This window comes from Neomonachus schauinslandi, chromosome 7 (assembly GCF_002201575.2).
Source record: "Neomonachus schauinslandi chromosome 7, ASM220157v2, whole genome shotgun sequence".
Lineage (NCBI taxonomy): Eukaryota > Metazoa > Chordata > Mammalia > Carnivora > Phocidae > Neomonachus > Neomonachus schauinslandi.
The window spans coordinates 15,034,752-15,047,563 of NC_058409.1; the positions used below are offsets into that span (position 1 = coordinate 15,034,752).

A 12,812-nucleotide genomic window follows, 5' to 3' on the forward strand; every position below is an offset into this window, starting at 1 on the left:
ATTAATTTTTATTATATTTGTAATTATTTGTGATCTACTTTTTGTCTGTTTTAAAGTAGATTCAGGGGCAGTTTTTCATTTCTGAATTATACCTCAGTTTTTTAGGCAACATACATGTTTAAATGTAGCACCACAACCAATAATTTGTTATATATCTCACTGCATAGAAATATTTGTTTAAATCAAGAATGTATAACATGTAGTTACTTGACCATGCACTTTTATAGAAACATTTTTTTGTGGAATTGTGGATTAGAATTCAAAAGGATAAACTCTGAAGGAGGTGTGATTGAAGAAGCATTTCCAGATAACTGAGTACAGTGATGAGATGACTCAAAGGAACTACTCTTTATGGAGTACTGTTAATTTCAAAGGAAAACGGGATTTTAAAAATCCTTTCAAATGTTTCACTTTCCACTTCTCTGGAAGAAATTAAAGGTTCTTGGTTAACTAAATAAAGATAACTAAATTCCATCTTACTGTTAATGGCAAGGAAAGTCCCCTGGTTTGCAGGAATTCATAAGCTCTGGAGAGTCATTTCTTTCATTTTCAAGAGCTTAAGAATTTAGATAACTAAAGCAATGGAATTCAAGAGATTATACAGAAAAAATTGTTTTTGCTATGTTGAAAGCAAAATTTGTTTTTTCTACTTTTGTCTTTTAAATTTTTATTTTGACATAATGTCAATTCTGCAAAATTAAAATTAATTTCAATGAAATTTTGATTATGAAAAATTATTACAGGAAAAGTGAAAGAAAAATGTCTCCATGGCTCCCCATATTTAGCCAAACTGCGAGGTTGAGAGCAGTGTCCTCCAGACTACCAAGTCTGGCCAAGACTTCTTACCCTACCACAAGGAGTTAGGGTCCAGCTACAGAGTTAGAGGGAAGAGCCCCCACAGGACCACTGTCACTTCTGACACCAGCTGCAGGTTTGGAGATGGCGTTGGTTGGGGGTGGGTTCCCCAAACACCCTCAGGTTCAAAAATTTGCTAGAAAAACTCCCAGAACTTACTGAAACCTGTTTATATACACACATGAAACCTACTGAAAGTCATTGTTTATTACAGGGCAAGGGTACAAATTAAAACCTGTCAAAGGAAGAGATGCATAGGACCATGTCTGTGAGGGTTCTTTTTTTTTTTTTTTTTTTTAAAGATTTTATTTATTTATTTGAGAGAGAGAGAATGAGAGCACGAGAGGGAAGAGGGTCAGAGGGAGAAGCAGACTCCCTGCCGAGCAGGGAGCCCGATGCGGGACTCGATCCAGGGACTCCAGGATCATGACCTGAGCCGAAGGCAGTTGCTTAACCAACTGAGCCACCCAGGCGCCCGTCTGTGAGGGTTCTAACACAAAGCTTCTGTTGTCCTCAGGACGCATTACCATCCTGGCATCAATCTGCATAGAGTATTGCCAATCTCAGAAGCTCACTGAAGCTTTGGTGTGTAGATTTTTTGTTGTGTCTGCAGTATATAAACATAAGCAGTTGATTGCCCAAATGATTGTTCCAGATGACTGATACCACATGACCCCAAATTCCCCATCCTCAGTTACATGGTTTGTGTTTTTTAGTGTAGCTAACTGCTGCCCTAAACAAACATACTTTTATCAGGTATTACATAGATGGCTCCAAGAAACCAAAGGCAAGGGCAATTCTCTTGGGCAAAGCCAAGTTCTTTACCACACAGTATCCTTCACCCAGGTTCTCCAATCGATAACACTTTATTGCACTTGCTTTATCCTTCGCTCTCATCCTTCTACCCCTCCCCTCCTCTTCCTCCTCCTCTTCTCTTTTCCCCCCGTCTCTCTTTGCTGTTGTTTTTGTTGTAATATTACATATGTCTTCTTATCATGTTCAGGTTTTTCCTCTACTTCCTTGAACATACGGAATATTAGTAGCTATTTTAATGATCTTGTCTGCAATGGTTCTCCATTTGGGGCAGTTTTACCTTTAGGGAACATTCGGCAATGTCTGCAGACATTTTTGTGTCACATCTAATGGATATAGGCCAGGGATGCTACTAAACATTCTACATTATATACAACAAAGAATTATCAAGTGCAAAGTGTCAACAGTGCTGAGATTGAGAAAGCCTGGCCTAGGGCTCATTTGGCTCCAGAGGCATTACCATTCTAAGCACTCTGCCTAATGCTTTTTCTACTAGCAAATCTTTCTGTTACATCTGGTGAGATGAGAACAAAAACTATACCTGGCCAAGTGTAAGTTGCTTCATAAACTCCTTTCTAGTGAATTTTTTCCCTGGCCTTGGTAGATTCCTCATACATATTGCACAGATTAGTCTTATGCCGTAGGTTTTAGGGGATCCTTCCAAAGATGTCCAGAGCACTTCTTTCTGTTCATCTCATCCTCTTTTGTATTTTGCGTCACAAATTCTAGTCACAGTAGCCTATGCAAACCCTGAATTCTGTCTCTTCAGGGAGGCCACTGAGTTATCTGGAATTCCTTCCCCCTGTGTAGTATAGTTTGGAAACTTCATGCAATGAGGTAAAGCACTCAACTGGTTTGTTTTCACTCTCAGGTATTACTATGCTCTACTGCTTTTTGTCCATTGTCTGAAAACCTAAGTCATATATTTTATTTTTTCCATTGTTCTAGTTCTTTAATGTAGAATGGCAAATCGGATTCCTGTTACTACAGAAGTAGAAATCCATTATTTATTTTCATGTTCAAGTTGTCCTTAATTTGGCCAGTGGGAGCCTACTCAGTCTGTGTCTTGTGTTCTTTTTCCATCTAACAGTAAGAAAGATGGTTCCCGTTATCCACAAAACCCTAGAATACAGTTTTAGAGTTGCTAACTGATGCCTCCACAAAATAAAAGTCTACTAGCCGAAGTTCAGTATAAGTTTAGAGTTCTTTTTTCTTTTGCTTGAAGACATATGTTCTCAAAACTAAGTTTGAAAGTTGCCTGGGATGATGTCATCAAAAATGATGGAGGAAAGATGTACAGAAATTATTTTCCCCATAAAAACCACTGAGAACACTGTCTATGTTACCAGAATGAACTTTTTTAGAACTATGGAGTTAACCACAGGTTTACTACAATCCAGGGAGTATTTTTCAAGAAAAATGGATGTCTTGATAGAACAGTAATCTTTGTGACATTTTAACTTTCCCTATTTGCATCTTTCACTCCTCAGATCCATGATAGTTTTGAAAATCAACAGCCAACAATCACAGTGAAAACCAGCAGCCTGGCAGCCACTAGGAGAAACAGAACAGGGTTGGAGCTTCTTCAACGATATATTCACTGAGAATTGTCATTATTTGACAAATACGGTAGTTCACTGGAAGACCCCACTTGACTGAGAACTTGCTCAGTGCGAAAGCCTTTTTCCTGATATTTTCAAAAACAATCAGAGGTAATTGTTTAACATCACAGTTGCTTGAGGCAATGAGTAACAGTTGCAAACAGATTTGTCAAAAAGCTTAAAAGGAAATCTGGAGAATTCAGTATCTCTAGGGACTTTGACGAGTTCTGACATATTTCTTGGAATTAAGCAAGTCATGTGCTTGCGTAGTGCTGTGTGTATGTTCAGGGAAGAGCTGAGAAGGCCCTAAACTGTCACTTCTAGCTGACCTTGAGGTTCTGCGGCAGGAAATGAAGGCTCAGGTGGAATTGTCAACTTCCTGGCTGTGTTGAAGGTGTGCCCCAGCACACACACAAACACACACACACACAGTCTCTCAGCAAAATCACAGTAGTATTCCAAGCATTTAAGGAAATCTGTCTAGTTAGTAGTGTACCACTAAACTAATGAAGCAGAAACTTTAATGGCCACACTCAACAAAGAATATAGACTTCACAAGTTCAAAGAAGTCCACTAAATAACAACAAAAAACAATAACAAGCCCTAGGGAGGGGAGAGTATCTGATTTTTAGATTTTCACCATTGTAATATATTACTTAAAATGACCAGTTTAAAATAAAACACCCTAAGACATATGCAGAAACAAAGTATACCCCATATACAGGGAAGAAGAAAAACAAACTGTCCCCAAAGAGGTCCAGACTGGATTTACTCAACAAAGACATTAAATAAGCTATTTTGAGAATATGTGCAAAGAACTAGTGGAAACAATGTTTAAAGAACTAAAAGAAAGTCTGATAACAATGCCTCACCATATAGAGAATATCAATAATGAAATAGAAATTATAAAGAAGAGACAAAAATAAATTTAGGAATTGAAAAGTACCATAACTGATAGGAAAAATTAAACATAAGTGGTCAACAGCAGATTGGAGCAGGTAGAAGAAAGACTTGGTGAAACTAAAGATAGATCAATTGAGATTATCCAGTTTTAGGAACAGGAGGAAAAAAAAAAACATGAATGATAATGAACAGAGATCCTCAAAGACTCATGGGATACTATCAAGTGTCCCAACATAGGCATAGTGAGCGTCCCATATGAACTGCACTTTCACTAGTAGCTATAGACCCTAAAAGAATTGAAAACGTTCCAGCAGAAACTTGATCATGAATGTTCATAGTAGCATATGCATAATAGCCGAAAAGAAGAAACAAGCCAAATATCCATCAGTTGGTGACTGGATAAGCAAAAATTGTATATACATACAATGGAATATTATTCAGCCCTAAAAAGGCATGAAGTACTGATATGTACTATGACATGAATGAACTTTGAAAGCATTAGGTTAAGAAAGAAGCCAAACACAAAGTATGGTTCCACTTATATGAAATACCCACAATAGGTAAATCCATAGAGACCAATTAGTAAATTAGTGATTGCTAAGGTCTAGGGGAGGGAGCGACACTGAGTGACTAATGGGTATGGATGGCTTTCTTTTTTGGATTGATGAATGTGTTCTGGAATTGGATGGTGGTGTTAGTGGCAGAACTTTGTGAATACACAAAAATCCACTGAATTATGTCCTTTAAAAGTGTGAATGTTATGGTATGTGAATTATATCTCAATTTTTAGAGTAGTAATAAAAAGTGACCTGGGTTAGTGCATTTTCACTGCCTTCCTTCCATGTAGTACTTCATCTGAAATGCACGTCAGTTCACGTTTCTGATGTGTTTTACTTGAGGAATTTTCCTCCATCCTTGGTGATTTTATTTATGTTTTTTCTTTATGTGTGTGAAACATGAACATTGTTCCATAAGTCAGAGCTGCACAAAATGATATACTTTGAGAGGTGGCAACTTCTGCTTTCCTGCTCCCAATTGTTTCTTTTTTACCCCATTCCCACCCCTCCCTGTAGATAATCCATCTCATTAGTCCCTGGTATATGCTTTCTGTGTTTCTGTTTGCACAGGTGAATAAATGTATAATACATATATCTTTATTTCTTTATTTTCTGCTCTTAATGCAAAAGTTAACATTCCTAGGTGATTTTATAAATTTTACTTTTTTTCAAGGCTCCTGGGTGGCTCAGTTGGTTAAGTGTCTGACTCTTGATTTCAGCTCAGGTCATGATCTCAGGGTCATGGGATTGGAGCCCTGCATCAGGCTCCACACTGAGCCCACAGCCTGCTTAAGATTCTTTCTCCCTCTCCCTTGGCACCCCACCCCTACTGTGCTCTCTCTCTCTCTCAAAAACAAAAACAAAAAAACCTTTTTTTTTATTATTATTTAAAAATATATCCTGGAATCACTGCACATATGTCCATAAGGATTTTCCTTATTTAAAACAAAGAAACAACAACAACAAAAAACTTTCTAATACCTCATTAGGTAGACCCGTCAATTTATTCAGCCACTCATCTGTGTCTGGGCATACAAGTTATTTTCCATATCTTGCAGTTACAAAAAATATTTCAAAGAAAATGTGTTTTCATATTATTGGAGTTAGGTCTTTGGGGTAAGTTCCTAGGGTAGAAACGTTAAGTCAGAAGGTAAGTGCATTTGTAGTTTTAACTACTGCCAGATTTTCCACCATGAAGATTGTGCTTAACACCAGCAACACAAGAGAGAGTCCTGTTTTACCACAATCTCTCCAATAGAGTAAGGTGTTCTACATTTTTAATTCTGTCCGTTGGATAAGTGAGAAATGTTACCTTGAGGTAGTTTTACTATGCATTTTCCTTATTATGGGTATAGTACAATACTCATTAAAAATTATTAAGTGCCTTTTTTATATCTATTTTTGTGAATTTTTTCATGTCTTGCCCATTTTTCCACCAGTGAGTTGTTTTTGTTTTTGTTTTTGACTTTTTCCCATAATTTTTAAGATTTATTTATGTATTACATATACTAGCCCTTTATCTGTTTGTGTATTACAAATATTGTTTCCCCAATTTGTCAGTTGTCTTTTTTATCATGTTTTCCTGTCGCTTATTGTATGTAGTCAGATGCTTCAGTTTCTTTTTCTCTTTCCTTTTATTTCATTTTTGTATATGAATTTGAAATTATAGTCAGAAAACCTTTCCCTACTATTGTTTCCTTTCTACTTGATCTAACATCAGTATTGCTGTCCCTGCTTTTTTAGTGTACCCATTTGCCTGGAATACATTTGACCATCCCTTTCTTTTTAACCTTTCTGAATCAGTCTGTTTTAGGTATGTTTCTTGAATAGAGCATATGGTTAGGTCTTTATGAGCCAAGCTGAAAATCTTTCCATTTAATAGGCAGAATCAGCCCTTGCACATTTGTTGATAAGGTGAATATGTTTCCTTTCAGTTCTATCAGATTATCTTATGCTGTAATTATTGTATTTATTATATTTACTATTTCTCTTCAAACTATTTGCCATGCAGTCTTTTTTTTAAATTAAATTTGGTGCATAGGAAGGTTAATATTTCTGTTCTAGTTGTTACACCATTTTTAATGCCCATTTTCCCTAATTTTTTTATTCACAATCTATATTGTCCATTTTTAATGACATTCTCTTACACCTAACTTACATTTTTCAAAAGATTATTAGAGCGTGTGTGTGTGCACACAAGTTGGGGGAGGGGCAGAGGGAGAGAATCTTCAAGCAGATTCCCCACTGGTCTCAGAGCCCAACTCAGGGCTCCATCCCACAACCCATGAGATCACGACCTGAGCCGAAACCAAGAGTTGGACGCTCAACCGACTGAGCCACACAGTCATCCCTCACCTAAATTACATTTAATGAGTTTATTCTACTTCTCTCATTTTATTGAGTTTATTCTCCTCCCACTTTTAGTTGCATTATTTTTACTTCGTTGAAACATGGAACACACAATATAGAGCATGCTATCTAACATTATTCTACCATTGCTGCACCTTAGTTTTCATTTTGATTTTCAAAGAAGTATATATTAAAGCCGAATTGTTAAAGCTTTCCCAGTCATTTTTTGTTTGGATGAGGTTTATTCTCTAGTAGAGTCCTCAAAAAGGACTCATGGAAAGAATTCGTTGAGTTCTTCATGTTCAAAATCTTTTGTGGTTTTCATACTGAAAGGACTGTGGGTGGATCCTGTGATTCTGCCACTCACCTTTGTGGCAGCTAAACTCTTCATTGCATCTTTGATGAATCTTGTTTGGAAGACTTTCTTGCCCTGCCCCAAGTCAGGAGATCTGTCTCAGTCAGGGCACAGGATAGCTTCCTTACCCTCCCCAGGGATCCAATTTTTGTTTTGTTTTGTTTTTTTCCATTTACCCTTCCCCAAGCCACACTAAGCTTTTACCTATGCCCTCTTGACAGTGTTTGGTGACCTACAGTGATAGACTTTTTTTCAGTAGGGAACAAGAGTCCTCGTGGGCATTTGTGTCTAAGCAGTAACATCTCCTTTCAGGTGTGTACCATCAACGAAAGCTTTTTCTTTGCTCTGTCCCCCATCTCCTGAGTGCCCAGTGTAGTCCCATGAAACCTCCATACCCTGCAAAGTTCTTTTTTTTTTTTTTAAGATTTTATTTATTTATTTGACAGAGAGAGACACAGCGAGAGCAGGAACACAAGCAGCGGGAGTGAGAGAGGAAGAAGCAGGCTTCCCCTCGAGGAGGGAGCCTGATGTGGGACTCGATCCCAGGACTCTGGGATCATGACCTGAGCCGAAGGCAGACACCTAATGACTGAGCCACCCAGGCGCCCACAAAGTTCTTGACATACATAAAGAGTTCTACTCTTTTTTCCTCTAGTACTTTTTATAGGCTTATGTTATATTTAGCTCTTAATCTGTTTGGAACTTAACCCTATATATTCTGACAAATTGGCATACCTAATCAAATCAATTAGTACACAATCAATCTGTATTTCTCAGCATCTCTTTTTTTTTTTTTTAAAGATTTTATTTATTCATAAGAGACAGAGAGTGAGGCAGAGGGAGAAGCAGGCTCCCGCTGAGCAGGGAGCCTGATGCGGGACTCGATCCCAGGACCCTGGGATCATGACCTGAGCCGAAGGCAGACGCTTAACCATCTGAGCCACTCAGGCGCCCTTTCTCAGCATCTCTTGAAGTTAGGTTGGGTCCTGTGACTTAAGAATTGCTTAGTGGAATGTGGGTCAAAATTGTGTCAACCACTTCCAGGTCTAGCCCATAAAATCCTCTTCTACCCTCCACTCTTCTTGAATCCCTCTGCTGGATGTCAATTCCCAGCAAGACATTAGAAGACACCCCCCCCCCTCTTTTAAGATGTAGCAACAGCCATCAGCCTGGGAACCTAAGTAAATGAGAATCATAGTCATCTACTTATTCCTCCACTTAAGCCAATTGGATTTAAGTTATCAAAACAAACACCTGTTGCATTAAACAATGAAAATTAGGGATTATTTTTTGATAGATACTGTTATTCTGATTCAGAAATTGGTGGTGAAAAGTGGATGCTGCTGTAAAAATAAATCCAAAGTACATGCCATTCATTGGTCCAGCAGTCAATCAAGACAAAAACTAATACCCAGTATTAGAAAACGAGATTTGTGTAAAACAGTGATGAAACAGTTTTTTAAAAGATTACTTGCAGTTACTTGGAATGTGAACCACATGCCCTTGACCCCATAGCTCTAAGGAAAGGCTAGAAAATGTAATGTTGGTAGTGAGTGTTGACTTTTACTACCTGCATTTATCAAGGTGATAGAAGAAAAGAGATGTGATGTGACAAGAATTTGTTACCTTGCAAGTACAAAAAAAAAAAAGGTAAAAAAGATAAAAACCATTGCTTCTAGTCCCAAATGATAAGAGATTAATGCACAAAGATCCATTAAGACTTATGGCTCCAGCACAGATCTGAATAAAATTGTGGTATTTCCTCCTAAATATTATTGCTTTAAGACAGGGGGCAAAGGATGGAAAAAGTAAGTCAACCTTGAGAATTATATTTAGGACGGAAACTTTGGGAGATGCTACTAGCATGTAGCTGAACAGATACTTTACTCTCAAAAACATAGTCTGCTTATTTATAATTCAAAAAAAAATTGCAAGTCTTTTCTTTAGCAGCCTTTGGATGCTCTGTCATTAGAAGTATTTGGGGGCTCCCAAACTTGCTCAGGGAGGAAATGGGTTGCACACTTTAAAGGTCTCCGAGGAGGGTCGGTCCCCATCATTTATTTCAAATGTGCTATTGGACAAAAAACCTGCTAAAGAGTAGATCCAGAGCTATGAAGAACTTTGAATAAGTAGTTCCTCCCAGATAGCAAAGTTGAAATCAAGGATATATTCTTACTGCCAGTTTAAAAGGACCTCATAATTCCTGCCAGAAGTTTATAGTAACTACAATAGACCAGTGCCTTCTGCATGCCTCTGGTGTACCCTTTCCCAGATGCAGTTTTTAGTACAAATTTATCCTTGCTTGACCATATGTATGTTGGGCCAGGTGGCAGTAGGGAGATTTCTGTAACTTGTGTTGTTTGTGCAAATATCACTGAATATCAAGGAGCTATATCCATATATGAACCATGTCATCATCCAGAGATCTTGGACTTGAAGCTGGTTGCAGTAACTGGATGGAATTTGGGGTTGTCTCACTTGGGGAGTGAGGAAGTGTGCTCTGGTTGCGGTAGGATACTTGGTAACCAGAAAGACATACTGTATTAGACGCTAGCGGAGTGCTCACTTCATCTATTTCTTCTTTCCCTCAGGTACCTGGCTAACGTACATTTCCCAGCTTCTTGCAGTTAGGCAAAGGCTGACCAATGGAATGTAGGTAAAATGGTTACATGATGATCACCTCCCCACAAAGTGTTGCAGGCAATCTTCCACATTTCTTCCCTTGTTTTCCAGCAGGATGTTGACATCCTGGGCTCCCTTGCAAGATAGCTTTTGAAGACAAAGTTGCCGCCAGCCAGGGTCCTTGCATGATTGCGTGGAGCAGGTCCCCTCAACCCGATCCCACCACCTGTTGAGCTTTAAATGAGCAACAAGTAAGTATTTGGTTAAGTCATTGAGATTTAGGTTGGTTTTCAGTTACTGAGCTAAGGTTATTTTAATACATGTATGATATGTGGTGGTGATCTAACTATTCTCTTTTTCCATTATGTATATTGTCCTAATGCTACTTTTGAGTAGTTGGGTCATCCTTTGTCTACTGATTTGAAATGTCACTATACAATCCCAGGAATGTTCCTAGGTTCTCTTTTCCTCTATTTCTCCGATCCAGTATTATACTCTGAATTATTCTAGCTATTGAATGGGTAAAGAAGATGTGGTATATACATGGTAGAATATTACTGGCCATAAAAAAGAATGAAATCCTGCCATTTGTAATGACATGGATGGAGGCAGAGAGTATTACGCTAAGCACCTATTAAGTCAGTCAGAAAAAGACAAATAGCCTATGATTTCACTCATAAGTGGAATTTAAGAAACAAAATAAATGATCATGGGGAAAAAAGAGAGAGATACACAAATCAAGAAACAGACTTTTTTTTTTTAAAGATTTTATTTATTCATTTGACAGAGAGAGAGAGCACAAGCAGGGGGAGGGGCAGGCAGAGGGAGAGGGAGAAGCAGGCTCCCTGCTGAGCAAGGAGCCCAATGCAGGGCTCGATCCCAGAACCCTGGGACTCTTAACTATAGATAACAAACCAATGGGTACCAGAGGGGAGGTGGTGAGGGGGGGGAATGAGAGAAATAGGTAATGGGTGTTAAGGAGGGCACTTGTGATGAGCACTGGGTATTGTATGTAAGTGATGAATCACTAAGTTCTACACATGAAACTAATATTATACGGCATGTTAACTAACTGGAATTTAAATTAACCATAAATAAATAAAGAAAGAAAGAAAGAAAGAATTTATTATGGCTTTATGTATTCCTTAGATACCCACTAGCCTGGTTTGCTCATAAGTCTTTTTATTTTCCCCTCAACATTTTCTTGGCTATTCTTAGGTCTTTTCTTTACAAACAGATTTTAAAACTAGCTAGTAAATTTTATTTTCAAAAATTATGTTGGAGTATTAATTTTGATTACTCTGAGAAATTATTTTCTGACCTGAGAAGTCCTTGCTTCTCACACAAAATTGCATAGAATGATAAGTCCACTTCCGTGAATGGGCCTAAGTTTTAGAATTGTAGAAGAAATGATATGTACACGAACATGTTCAGTAGCCTAAGTATGACGTCATCATGCAGAAATTAAGTAGCCTTAAATCAGACTCTGGAATGTTGTTTGTACTTTGAACATGTGTTTCTCTTCAAGGGAAAACTTGTTTTGAAAGAAAGTCCTTCTCCATGTTGTTTTCAGGATTAAATTAAAAGGATGTTTTTTAATAAAGACAGCCAAAACTTAGAGGGTAAGTGAAAGAAGGAGGGTTATTTGTGTTTATTTTTAAACTAAGCATGGTATAAAAATTCAGTGTTTGGCTTAACTCTCCCTTTTATGGACAAAAGTTCATAGTCCTCACATATACTAACAACAACCAATTTGTTTTATGTCTGAAATAGGTGTGGACCAATTCTGAATTTTTTTTTTTTTATCATCACTGGCACTGCTTGTAATAATGGAGAAGTTTTTCAGGCCCTATCAAATTTTTATTTTTATTTATTTATTTTTAAAGATTTTATTTATTTGACAGAGAGAGACACAGAGAGGGAATACAAGCAGGGGGAGTGGGAGAGGGAGAAGCAGGCTTCCCACTGAGCAGGGAGCCAGATGTGGGGCTCAATCCCAGGACCCTGGGATCATGACCTGAGCCGAAGGCAGATGCTTAACGACTGAGCCACCCAGGCGCCCCAGGCCCTAACAAATTTTTAAAGATTTTGTAAGCACTATAATTGCACTATTAATGCATAGAATTTACTTTATTTAGTGCTTGAATTAATGTTCTCCACATTGATATTTGCATGCCATCCTGTCAGGGAGAGCTTGTCTGACCTCCCTTCAAAAACATCAACCGGTTATTCCTTCCTCCTTGCTTGATTTTTCTTCTTTGACATTCACCACCTGACATATATATATATGAGATGTATATATATATATATATATATATATATATATATATATATATACACACAAATAGATAGATATAGATATATGAATATATAGATATATATTGTATATAATATATATTATATTATATATTATATATTATGTATATTATATATATTATATATTATGTATATTATATATATTACATATATAATTTTATATATATGTATGTATTTATATAGCCATCAGTCTCTCCATCTAGAATATAAGCTTTGTGAGTGCAAAGATTCTGTTTCCTTCTCTGCCGTGTCCCAAACTTGTATATAATAGGTGCCCAGGTAAATATTTGCCTTTTGAATACATATGCTATAAATATTTGAATAAATGTCAGTTTGAATACATAATCATGGACATATACAAGTTTCTTCAGCTTATTAATGACTCCTATAATTGAATAGCTACAGCTCCCAGTTAGGAATCTATCAGAGTAATCCGAGTAA

The 12,812-nt window shown here is 37.4% G+C and overlaps 1 long non-coding RNA gene across 1 annotated transcript; it reads left to right on the top strand.

The window, feature by feature from the left end:
• Nucleotides 1-3,365: 3,365 nt before the first annotated feature.
• On the top strand, nt 3,366-10,190 carry LOC110591159. The gene is made up of 3 exons (XR_002481009.1): nt 3,366-3,380; nt 10,025-10,085; nt 10,167-10,190. It is a non-coding gene; the product is annotated as an uncharacterized LOC110591159 (long non-coding RNA).
• Nucleotides 10,191-12,812: the final 2,622 nt, after the last annotated feature.